The 13,231-nt window shown below is 41.1% G+C and overlaps 1 protein-coding gene and 1 non-coding gene across 18 annotated transcripts in view; one reads left to right on the top strand and one right to left on the bottom strand.

Moving 5' to 3' along the window:
- The window catches only part of lrrc7 (leucine rich repeat containing 7), a 154,517-nt gene that overhangs the window by 78,294 nt on the left and 62,992 nt on the right, over positions 1 to 13,231 (top strand). The window lies entirely within an intron of this gene.
- On the bottom strand, positions 11,389 to 11,505 carry LOC140560464 (U5 spliceosomal RNA). Its single transcript, XR_011979967.1, has one exon. It is a non-coding gene; the product is annotated as a U5 spliceosomal RNA (small nuclear RNA).

Below are 13,231 nucleotides of genomic sequence, written 5' to 3'. Positions count from 1 at the left end.
AAGGACACACCTGGATATAAGGAAAATGGATTTTCAGTGTGGTATGAAAATTCTGAGCATGTACAGTAAATCAGAGCAGCACAATGTGAACAAAATGTTGTATCAAAGCTCCACTGACACATATTGTGATTGCAATTACATTAAACTGGAAACACAATTCTGAACCATTTACACAGTAATAGACAGGGACAGTTTCATCAAACCCGCCGGTAATGGCGCTGTGTGCAGCTCAGTAATTAAATCTACTTCATAAAGCGGCACTTTCCTTTTACTCCTGCAGAAACACATGACTTCAGTGACAGCTAATCAAATTCAACATGTTAATGAGCTCAGGCATACGCTATATGGAGTAGTATTGGGACACCTGCTCATTCATTGTTTCTTCCAAAATCCGAATTCTTTCAAGGTTATCTCAAAGATTTGTGAGCATTGCTGTGAGGATTTGATTGCCTTTAGTGACAAGCGAGTTAGTGCGATCACCACCCCATCTCATCCCCAAACACCCCAGCCAATCCCAAAAGTATCATTCCAGAGAACACAGCATACCAGAGGGCACCAACATTGTCCACAAACATTTAGCAGCTATTGTGTCTGCCACACTTAAAATAATAGTGCTTGAAAGGGTTCTTTTGAGTGATGCCATAGAAGAGCCACTTTAGTTCCATTATGAACCATGAAAAGAACATTTTAAGGTCTAAAGAACCTACCCTTGATGTGATGGAACTTTACCAATTTATTTATGGAACGTGAAAAGGTGGTTATTTGGTGGCATCACTCAAAAGAACCATTTGAAGCACCCTTATGTGGAGTAATGGAAGAGCTAAATGATGGAAGGAAGAACATGCCTGAAGCCCCTCCCTAGTTTAACATCTTATACATACTGTCGCTTCCTTGTTCACATGTCTACGAGAAGTCTGCACAACCCTCCACCATCTCATCACCTCACTTTGAGCCCTGTCATCTATCATTCCTGGCTCCTACCACAATACAGAAGCCACCCCAAATCCAGTCAAAAACTACTCTGAGTTCTTCCTCTACTGATGAATGAATTGAAAACATGGTTCCAATTAGTTCATTTATACTTAAGAGTGTATGAGCTGTGGTTGTCATGATGCTCAGTCCAAGCCTTCAAATGTGTTTGGTCGCACAGGCAAGACACAGGTCTTGATGCCCATATACTCACTCAGAACACCAATATATTTAAAAGGCTAATGTTGATATTAGCTAATGTTGTATGTGGGCATCAAGACCTGTGTCTTGCCTGTGTGACCAAACACATTTGAAGACTTGCGGGGAAATTTACCATCTGACTCTTCCAAATAGTGATGGTCTTTTTGTGTGATAATGTGGCTTATAAATCGCAATCTGTTTGTGCAATTAAGGGGAACAGAAGGAGATGCCAGATTCTCCAGATTCTTGTTTATATTTGATATATATGATATTATTAAATTGCCATTTCTACTTAACATTATTATAAATCTGGTGGTGTGTTTTATGAGTCTGGCCCAACCTGTTAGCTCCACTGTTAGCGTCAATCCCAATAATTGTCAATAAAAGCACATCTGATAGCAAGGTAGTGTCTTGTGTAGGGTAGGTGGGCTACAGCAGCCCTGTTTTAGGATTACTCACCAACGTTGCACCCTCTAAAACTTGACCTGTGCCAGTGCCCCCTTTTACCATTTCGTTACCCTTGTCGTTCCATATAATGAATGAACTGCTCACAGCTGAACAAGATGTTCTTTGCAATATCCTCCCACACACTCTTGGTGTTATCACGAAGAGCTTGACTGTGATGCGGAGAGCAGCAAGCAAAAAACCACGCTCCACCATTTTCCCTCACATTCACTCAGGCATGCAGATTCTTCAGCCAGGGCCACAGCAATATCTCTAAGTATAACATGTATGACAATACTGTCATTTGTCATTATCTACTATTATATTTTTCAATGTGTTTGTATGTCAAGTACCCTCTAATAACAATCGCTGCCCTCCTGATCATTCCGTTAGCTCCCAGTTTGCTTTCTCTTGACTGAACGCTTCTCTGTTTTGATGTTTAGCTCTGTCTAAACCAGGCACACAGGTTCCTGTGATTGGCCATTTGATGAATGATAATGGGCAAGTGCACAAAGATCCTCGATACTGTGCCATGATGTGACCACCTCTATTAAATCTGCCTTCTCTTAGCTTCTTGTTTCCCAGCAACCAGAGGCTCTGCTAGTGTGTGTCCTCACTTGAGCATTTCCACTGTATTTTATACAAATATACCTAATCACACTACAGCAGGGACGACTGAAAGGACAGTGCCTGCAATATGTATGTGTGAGAGAAGTCTATTCTATATGTAATTCATAAGCAGTGCTGCACCGAATAGTTACACTGCATCACTGCATCCGCATTACCAACAGTGCTGATTATTAAATGGATCCAATGGTTATGGTTATGAATACTGTAGACTGTAAGAGCACTATTTCCCTACAGCCTGTTGTGGCTATTGTGTGGACCTTTAACACACACACTCACAGTGGTGGCAGTGGTGGCTCAGCGGTTAGAGCGCCGGGATATTGATAACAGGGTTGTGGGTTCGATTCCCGGGCTCAGCAAGCTGCCACTGTTGGGCCCTTGAGCAAGGCCCTTTACCCTGTGTTTGTGTGTGAGTGTGTGTTCACTAGCAGATGGGTTAAATGCGGAGGACACATTTCGCTTTACAGTGACAAATACGTGCACCTTTACCTTTTCACACACACATATATATGTGTGTATGTGTGTGTGTTATAACAAATATCTAATTTTCTTTCCTATTAATACTACTGACAGGTGAACTGATCAACATTGATCTCGCTACAGTGGCACCTGGCTAGGGGTGAGATACACATATTAGGCAGTAAGGGAACATTAAGTTCTTGAAATTGATGCATTGGCGGCAGGAAAAAGGGGCAAGCATTAGAATCTCAATGACTTTGACAAGAGCCAAATTGTGATGGGTAGACAACTCGGTAAGAGAATCTAGAATACCACAGGTCTTGTGAGGTGTTCCCAGTATGCAGTGGTTAAAACCTACCTCATGGGTGCCTATGGTTCATTGATGCAATTCACGAAGGCCCCCTCTCACAACTTACAGCTGTTAACCTCTTGGTGCCAGATACCCGAGAACACCTTCATAGGTCCTGAGGAGTCCATCCCTTGATGTCATTTTAGGGGGCACGAGGGGGACCTATACAATTAGGCAGGTGGTTTTAATAATATGACTGACTGGTGTACTTTTAAATAGTACTGTGCAGAAGTCTTAGTTATCTGAGGAAATAGAATGGAAGCCCAATGGTCTGGGCAGTAACCAGTTATTTGTTATAAAAGATACAAATGAACAAAATTCAGTTAATTGTGGGAGTGGGAAGAATTCACAGTTAGCATCCTGGTCCTAGTTCATCAGTCCCTTCATTAAAGTAAATCAGCTGCTGGTGGAACTGAACAAATCCATACAGTGACTAGAGAAATCAGCAACCAAACCTGTGTTCTTCTAAAGCACTGGTGGGAAACCAAGGCCAGGCCAGAGTCCAGCATTTATATTTACATTACAGACGTTCTTCTCCAGCTCTTCATCTCAGCTTTGCGTATACTGAGGCCTTAACTGTGTTTTTCCAACCAACATATGAATAGCTTATATACAACATATTTAAATGGCTTTTACTGTTTATATGTATTTATTAAATTATTATATTGTGTTTTCTAGCAAAACAACACTGCTCAGATAATAGCATTAAACAGTAAAACCTCTCTTTAACAGACTCTAAAATACTAGGTCTTTTGGGGGGGGGGGTTGTGGATCATGCTCAACTCAGCAGTGACAGTGATGTGGTAGTTAAATGGATGACTATCTTTGGCTATAGTACTTCTACAGTATTGTAGAAAAAAGATACCACCAGTTTCACTGTGAAGAAAAATGGCACTAGGATCGTATTGGTGCTTAGTAGGATTGGGTGGGTTTTCATACCGAAAATATACCATTGTACTCAAAATATTACAGCAGTATATATGGTATTACCGGGGGTGGAGAGCAGTGTAAAATGCACAAGTAGGTCAGATTGGCTCATGTTTATGTGTGTGCCATACAATCTCCGACATTTTAAAACTGCAAAAAAATTGGTTTACTCAGGGCCACGCTTTTAAATCAATCACTAAATGTTAATGCTCTGAATCAGGAGAGAACACTTCTAAACGCTTAGACGATAATGACTGAAGCGACTGCGGTTGGAAGGACAGAAAACTAAATTTTATTAAAAGTTATTTCCCTATGGTTTTGGACCTTTTCTTTAGCTAGCTAGTCAGGCTTCAGATCCACCAGGTATCAGACAGCTCAGTTCAGCTTCTGTTGACTAACTGCTTGAGCTACAGACACAAGTTAGGAGTATGCTGATGTTGGGAGTCACAGAAAAGTTCAATCAGACAGGGTCTGCCATGTGTGGAGCTGTCTAGGCCTTAGATGAGCTAGCTAGCTACACAGAACGTGTTCCAGCAAACTGAGGCTTGTTCGAGGATAAAGCTTTATATCTGAGAGCAAAATGTGAAATAAATGGCCTCAGGAGCGTTTTTGACTGGTTTCAGGCACATTTAGCAGACTCAATGAACTAGATAGAAATTTGATACACCAGACATGTCAAGGTTTTGAAATACCTTCAACAAGTTAAAGATACTGTGGTATATGGTTTTACCATCATACCACTCAGCCCTTAGTATCAGCCCTGAGTTCATGTTTTATTGATTGGGCCAGAATTGTGAGAAAAAAAAGTAATATGTTAATTTTATGTGCTGTTTCCATGACGAGTGATCAATTAAACACTAAATTGTATCAGATCTAAATATTCTTTCCTGGTTATTTTTTTTTTGGTTTTAGATTTAGATTTTTCAAATTCTTCACAAGGGGGCACTAGTAACCCTGTGCGTCCTTGTTAAGACGTAGATTTGCCGCAGCTGAGCTTTGTTTCTGCATATTTATTGTTTTGTATTTCTTCCTTCTCTAGTCCTACTCTCTTTGTTTTGACAGTGGCGGCCTGTGTGCCATGTCTTCAGACCGATAACGAAGGATTTTGGCAACGGGGGCTAGAAGCATGTTTGTGCACGTTTCCTCATCAGATACAGTCATGAAGTGGAACAGGGCTCTTTTAGCAATAATGCTTCTCTGCTGAAAACAAGATATGAAATTAATTTGCCTTGTCAGCTGTGCACTTAATTCGTGCAGACGTTTGCCTGTTGGGGTTGTAGAGCATTTTGCATGTTGATGTGGGGTTTGTGTGTATGCATGGCTTTCTGTTTCTCAGGACAAAAAGGCAGAAAACTGTAAAACATGGTGCAAAAGTTTAGACACCCTTCAAAATGACTGTTACTGTAAGTACAGGATGACATGATTATCAAAAAGCATAAAGTTACAGATGACAAAATTCTATTTTTTTGTAGAATTCTTTCCTTTGTTCTCCCAATGTGGTGCTGCCAATTTACCCACCCATTCATAGCTCCCTCTAGCACTCCTGAGACTAGCCTCCTTTCGAACCACTATACACCACCACCCATACAACATTGCTATGCAGCTGTCACACTTGAAATCAGCATCAGCTAACTGACACCTGTGCTGGCCAACATCACGTAAGAGATGAAATGATGAAAATGAAATGAGAAATGAGAGCGCCATCTACCCACCCGGAGAGAACATGACGGATCTCGAACTTCAGCCGCTGATGGGAAAGTGGCATGGCTCGGGATTCGAACTCATAACCCCCAGGCCATAGCGGTAGCGCATTAGAGTGTTAAACCACTCAGAGCCCAAGATGCTAAAATACTTTAAAATTGTACTATTATTCTTTTTTATTTCCATCTTTTACAGTTTAAAATTAACAAAACAAGACCAAAACCAAAAAGGCCAGAAGCCAACTTTTGGGCATTCTGTATTGTCAGTACTTCCCACTTTTTATACAATAATAACAATAAATAGAATAAAGCTAAAAATATATACATTTAAACCACCTGGAGATGAAAGATAGTGCAGTTATTAGGACTATTGAATGAAGCAGACAGATGGCAATACTGAATAAATATGAGCATATATTGGTATTTAAGTATTTTGAGGTCTATCCACAGATTGTCAAAGATGTTTTGGGGAGGGGGGGCTGTTAGAGCAAAGGCAAAACCTCTAGCTTGCACCTTATATAGTAACCCATTGAGGATTTTGAGGATCTTAGAATCTTAAGTTGTAGGGACGTTATTCTGCTGTAGAACCTTTTTAATTTTTTTCTACAGACACTATAGTGATGTTTGCTTACAGAATTTCTCTGAATCCATTCTTCCCTCTAACGGTGGAATGTTCCTTGTGCCACTGGCTGCAACACAAGCATGATATTTTTTTTTGCATACATTTTGAAAATGCAGCAAAAATGCATTGTTTAGATGTTCCAATGAAAAAATCTGATGCTGAATTTTTAAAGTGAGGACAAAGGAAAGGTTTTCTTCTGATGAGTTTTTCATGAAGGTCATATTTTTGCAGATGTCTTATAAATTTGCAGAGTCTTATAAATCTTCCTGATAGTCTTGTTGCCTTCTCTTGCTTTTTGGGCATCAGATACTTTACTTTCCTGCTTAGAGAAGCCCATGGAGGAAAGTTATTGTTGTTATTTATTTGCTGTCATTAAAAAAAAACTCTAAAATTGTAAAATTGTAAAAATATTTTATTGCAAGTCATTTTGAAGCATTTCTACACAATTTAAGAACAACTTCCAGATTCATAATGTTATATATATATATATTGCATCACCTGGAAAACTATTCACAGTAATTCAGACCAGGAGTGCCCACACTTTTGAAAGCCACTGTAATCTAAAGCCTGGTCACTTTATTGGTTCCACCTCCACCTACCTACCCAGTCCACTTTATTGGCTTTCACAGTAGCTCATCTGTTATGCACAGATCTTTGCCACCCTCAACCCCATCCATTATATGTCAGTTTCTGAACACAGTGCTGCTGTTGTCCAGATATTTTGTGAGTGGTGGACCATTCCCATATCTAGCAGTAATGCTCACAGTAGTGATATGGTGTAAAGTGTACTCACAGTGCTTGTATTAGAGGGCTAACACAAATTGCTAAAACAAACAGAGGGGCTACCGTCTCTAACTGTATACCAGCCAGGTGAACCATGCTTGGTTCTTTTAAAGGGGCTGGTGAGTGTCCAGGCTCTGTAACTCATTTTGATATACGATCTCACCAATGCCTCAGTTTTAAATTATGAAATGAAGTGGCTTATCTTGCTTCTATAACTCTCCACTGCCACATAGATAGGAAGGGGTTTCTGCTTCGTCAAAGAGGTTCTGCTCAGACCCCTGTTGACCTGTGATAGCGCGCCCACGGGCTGGCTCACAGTTACAGCTGCTGATCCTGATGTATAGCAACCCATAAAAGCGCAGCAGAGACACATGATTGTGAAAAATGGATCAGATGTTATCAGTAAAGAGGAGCTTATTCTCTCACAGCCGGACGCTGCCGTTTTCTTGCTTAGGCTTTCAGACACCTACAGTTCTTTCCCTTGGTGCCCAACTAATTACAATATGGTTACAATGACTCTGTGTGAAGCAGCTGATATCATCGATGATTTCCTTTTTTCAGTCACTCACTAATTACCTACCGAAACTCTGTGTGTTTATTCTTTGCTTCTCCATACCCCCAAGGAGAGCAGCAGGGCCTATGCAGCAGTACTGTTTCTTTTCTCATACAGTAGCAGGCATGGTTTTGGGCACCACTGGTCAAAATATATGTTACTGTGAATAGCTAATGGCAAAAACTTTTAGTTTGGGCCTCTTGAGGTAGTCCACTGTGGGTTTTGGGGGTGTGTTTAGAGTCATCATCCAGCTGTAGAAGCCATCCTCTTTTCATCTTCAGCTTTTTTACAGACTGTGAAACATTAACCGTGCACTGGCTGCAGCACCACCCCCATTCTTAACAGTTGGAAAGGTGTTCTATAAGCTAGAAGTGTTCTATAACTATAGCAATCTACAGGACTTGTTTCCAAAATGCATCAAGCTTGTTTAGAAGCTCTCTGTTGAATTTTGTGGTGAGGATGCAGAAGAGATTTTCTTTTAATGACTCTTCCATGAAAGTCATATTAGGTTCTGCTGCACAGTAGAACAGTGTACCACCACTCCAGAATAAGCTAAATCTTCCTGAAGATCTTTTGCAGTTAAACAGGGGGTTTTGATTGGTCTTTCTAGCAGTTCTACAAGCAGTTCTCTCTGATAGTTTTCTTGTTCTGCCAGGCCGCTACTTGACCTCCACGGTTCCTGTTATCTGCCATTTTCTAATGACATTTTGAGCTGAGGAAACATCTACCTGAAACTGTTTTGGTGATCTTGGCAACATGGGGCATGTTCTTGCAGTTTATCAGTTTATCCTTTGCTCACTTAACTATTCACAGCAACAGAAATTTTGACCGGGGATGCCCAAACATTTACATGTTTAGGAAGGTAGTGTATGTTTAGTTGCAGTGCCTGTCAAGATTTTCAGTAGGGTAGTAAATACACATTTTCCATTTAACAGAGAAGGTAGGAGGGAGGGTACCAGCACTGCTATAAATAAATGTGCAGAATGAAATCAGACCTTCTGTAATGCAGGCTTGGCGAACCAGACGTTCATGGATGTAAATAAAAGAAACTGAAGTGAACGGCGGGTAATCCACAGAAACGGGCAATGATACAGTCTAGGTCAAAACCAGCAGGGCAGTCAGATACATGAGATAAACAAGAGCATAGTCAAAGATTCTAGCCAACTGAGCAAACTAGTTCAAACAGCTAAGCAAGAGGGGAAGTCAAAAACGAGAAAACGATAGACAGAAAACAGGTCGGATATGCGGTAGTAGACAAAAGAAAATAACGCTCGGTATGCTTACGATAAACGACGGCAATACTTTCCAAAAGCTAAAGCAAACGGAGAGGTTTAAATACAAAACAAAGAGATGTAAACAGTGAAGCATCAAGGGAACTGTAGTCCAGTGCTTCAAGTGAGGCGAGAGGCAAACTTGTATTCCAACAATGTAATAAATAGACTTATGTCAATGATATTAAACTACAGGTCTAAGCATTGGTTCTATAATTAAGAGAAGTACAATCCCTGGTCAGGCATGTAATATGGGTGTCTGCTATAGCTGACCCAAGAGAAGTGAAACTCAGTGTTCTCCTCCAAGCATGTTCAGCTGACAGTGCCATTTTTTTAGTGGCTAGGTGTTGGATCAGCAACAGATAATACTTAAATAAAAGTTTTAATGTGACAATTTGTAAATTTACAAGTACTGGCACTAGCAGAGTACTACCATTTGCAAAAGTTTGGGCACCCCAGGTGAAATGACTGGGTGATGTTTATTTTCTAAGTGAAAATAAGTTCATATCTCTCTCTTTTTTCCCTCTACAGAGAACACATGCAGCAGATTTAAATTCCTAAATGAAAAATTCCTAAAGAGATCTTCATGTCTATATACATATTTAGACATATTTAACTGCAACCTGTGTAGTCCATCTGGGAGCAGATATTATTAGGGTGGTGGGTCATTCTCAGCATTGCAGTGACACTTGTTAGTGTGTGTTGTGCTGATAAGAGTGGGTCAGATACAGCAGTGCTGCTGGAGCTTTTAAACCCTGTGTCCACTCACTGTCCACTTTATTAGACACTCAGAGTTTGTGCTGGACATCCTCTAGTACTTCATCAGTGGTCACAGGATGCTGCCCACAGGACGCTTTTGGCTGGATGTTTCTAGTTGGTGGACCATTCTCAGTCAAACAGATGGACTACAGTCTGGAATAGTACATTTTTCAGCGGTTTGGCTTTTGAAACATCACAAGATGTACAACAAATGCATAATGATAATAATAATAATAACAAAAGAAATTTTAAAACATTAAAAAAATAAAAAGTAATATTAAGAGCGTCACTAAAGCAGAAATGAAAGAAGATATTCTGTGAGGAAAATATGCTTCGTCCTCAAGCCGTGGTTACCTTGGTAACCATTTCAGCTATTAGGAGTAATATGTGTCAGGTTGGCTGCTTGTGGCCCTGAGGAATTCAGCTGGTGGATACACATACATTTTTAATGAGCATGTAGAGTCTTATGCTGCTTATTTCCTCTGAGAGCACATTCACACATGCCATCGAACAACTGAAAACACCTCTGCTCATAAAGAAGACAACCAGTGCTTTCCTGCTTTCCTATTGGGACGAAATCGAGCTTTATTACAGCAACTATGCTGATGGCATTTCAGCTTCGTGTACGTAACAGTAATACAGGGGGATTCTTCAGTATATAGCTAAGATGTCCTCAGATCCATACACAAGCAGAGCTAACCAGAGCGCTGTCTGTCTGCAAACCTTTTCAGCAGTGAAAATTCGAGCCATTTTGCTGGAGTGGAGCGGCGAAGTTGTGAATGTGTTCTCTCGCCTCTGCAGAAGCGGCTCTTGCGTCATGCAGTTTCCATAGCACCCTGAGCTGGGCTGGCTGGGCGCTGCGCTGAGCTGAGCGCAGACTTTGTTCTTTCACTCTGCTGCTGTCTTTTCTACGGGGAGCTGGCCATGACTGTGGAAGATGGCGCATGGATTCGCTTCATGGCACTTTCAGCGGATACTATTGATTTCACCATTCTAAAACATGTTACACAAGCGCTGACTTTGCCCCTGATAATCATCTCCGGAAGGAGATACAGGAGCTGTCTGAACTGGGGGAAGACATGTTGAAATCCGGGTGGGTGGTCTAATGCTTTGATTGGCAATGCGGCAGCCTATGAGCCCCAGTCTACAATGTTTCTTTAATAACCTGTTCTAGCCCTCATGTTCTAGCCCTACTCACAAATGACTGCCCCATCGTAGCTGACTATAAATCCATAATAATACATATATTATCACCTGATGTTGGAATAGATCCTGTGATTATCACCTAATGTTGTGATAGAGGCTTGTAGGCCTCATTGACCTGAGCTCATACAAGCATGTTTTGGGGTAAATGAAGGACAGAGTGAGATTGAGCAAAAATGCTTCAATGGTTACCACTTCCAGGCAGTGCTGGTTGCTATGGAGTTGCTTAATTGTTGCTAGGGTGTTGCTGTGTGGTTACTGTGGTATCCCAGGTAAAGGTGCACGTATTTGTCACTGTACACTGTACAGCGAAATGTGTCCTCCGCATTTAACCCATCTGGTAGTGAACACACACACACACACACACACAGCGGTGGGCAGCCAACTCCAGCGCCCGGGGAGCAGAGAGGGTAAAGGGCCTTGCTCAAGGACCCAACAGTGGCAGCTTGCCGAGCCCGGGAATCGAACCCACAACCCTGTTATCGATATCCCGGCGCTCTAACCGCTGAGCCACCACTGCCCCCCCAGAACAAGGCGGAGCCTTCAAAAAATAGGCAAAACTCGTCAACGTTCCCCTCCACGGAAATCTTTAGTAAAAGGCGAAAGATTTATACGTGAATGAAGAATTTATACGTGAATCCCAGGTGATTGCTATGGTGTCTCAGGTGATTTCTAGCATGTTGTCAAGTGATTGCTATGGTACCCCATGTGGTTCCATTAAAAACGCTGGCCATAGATCTTGCCTTTGGCCTCTCTGAGACCCCATTTACACTTGGTCACCCCATGTGTGTATGGTCAGGTCCAGTTAGGAGATTAGGCAATTTCAGGAGATGGTCTGAGCCACATTTGAGCCACATGTTATATCTCCAAGACAACCAAAACACCAGTAAAAATTGCAGCGTAACAAGCAAATTTGCATATTTTGTCCTACACAGTGTCCCACTAATTCTGTAATCGGAGTAATCGGAGATGCATCAAGACTACCGAGTGTAAATGCATGTGACTTAAAATCCTGTCCGGATACAGTCCAGATACTACTCACATGAACTGACCAGGTGTAAACAGGGTCTGAGACTTCTCACCAATCAGTGGAAGATGCTATTTGAGGACGGTGTTTGTGCCTTTAAATGATGTGTGCCACTATAACTTTTCTGATCTTGTAGATCTTCCCCTGCTTCCACTCCACAGCCTTGTTGTGCACACATGCATGTGTGGGTAGGAGTGAGGAACTGTGTCCATCTGATGAAAGGGCATGCGCCTATTGTAGGCTCACCAATTCATGTCTAATGACCATTTATTTTTGACCAGGAACAACAAGGATGTATCATTTACCACAAAAGCCCCAAAATATCATGAAAATAATCTATATTAATTTGATATGTTCAGATGACCTTTGTGGGCAAAGTCTTGAAACCTCATGATAGCCAGATAAAAATGACCTACACTTTTCATCAAGATAACTTGTAAATCTGTCAGATTTGACCTGAACACAGTAGGAGGGCTAGAAATGAAACAAACATATAATTGTAATATCAATCACACTCTATGGCCTAAAGTTTGTGGACATCTCCTTCAGAGATTCTGTTGAATTCAAGGATATTGATAAGGAGTTTGTCCCCTTTTTACAGTTTAAACTCTTCTAGGAAAGCTTTATGCAAGATGTTGGAACATTGCTGTGAGAATTTGATTGCATTCAGTCACAAGCACATTAGTGAGGTCAGGTACTGGAATTGGATGATCAATTATGGATCACAAATGCCTCTCCAGCTCATCCCAGAGGTATTGGATGAAACTCCATCAATCTAGACAATGCAATTCCACTGCTCCAAAATCCAATGCTGGGAGGACTTTATACCCCTTTAGTCGATGCTTGGCATTGAGCATGGTGACCTTAGGCTCATGAGTCCATGCTCATTCTCATTCGCAGTGTCACATTCTGTTGACAGTGCTTTTCTATGGAGATGATAGAAGCTGTGTGTGCAGGACTGAATGCCTGTATCAGCAATGGATGCACCTTAAAGTAGCTGAATTCACTAATTAGAAGGGGGGTTTTGGATACATTTGGATACATAGTGTATCACTGTAATATCATTCTGAAATATTATCAGACTGTATGTTTATGATGGCACCCAACCAACAGCCAACAGACAGGGATGAAATTCTTGTGTGTACTGGAATCATAACACAACTTGATTATATGTTGATATCTGATATCTAGTAGGCCAGGCAGTATGTTTAATGTATATGTTTAAAGAAATGTTAAAAAAATATGAATTGTAAAATTGTTATGTCAAGGACGTTTTCCCCAATGTAAAGTAATTGTATCAAGTAAAGTAATGGAATGGCACTGCCAGACTATTTCAC

Source organism: Salminus brasiliensis, chromosome 7, assembly GCF_030463535.1.
Source record: "Salminus brasiliensis chromosome 7, fSalBra1.hap2, whole genome shotgun sequence".
Taxonomy (NCBI): Eukaryota; Metazoa; Chordata; class Actinopteri; order Characiformes; family Bryconidae; genus Salminus; species Salminus brasiliensis.
The sequence above is the reverse complement of the archived record's forward strand: the minus strand, read 5'-3'. Positions and strand labels throughout refer to the sequence as shown.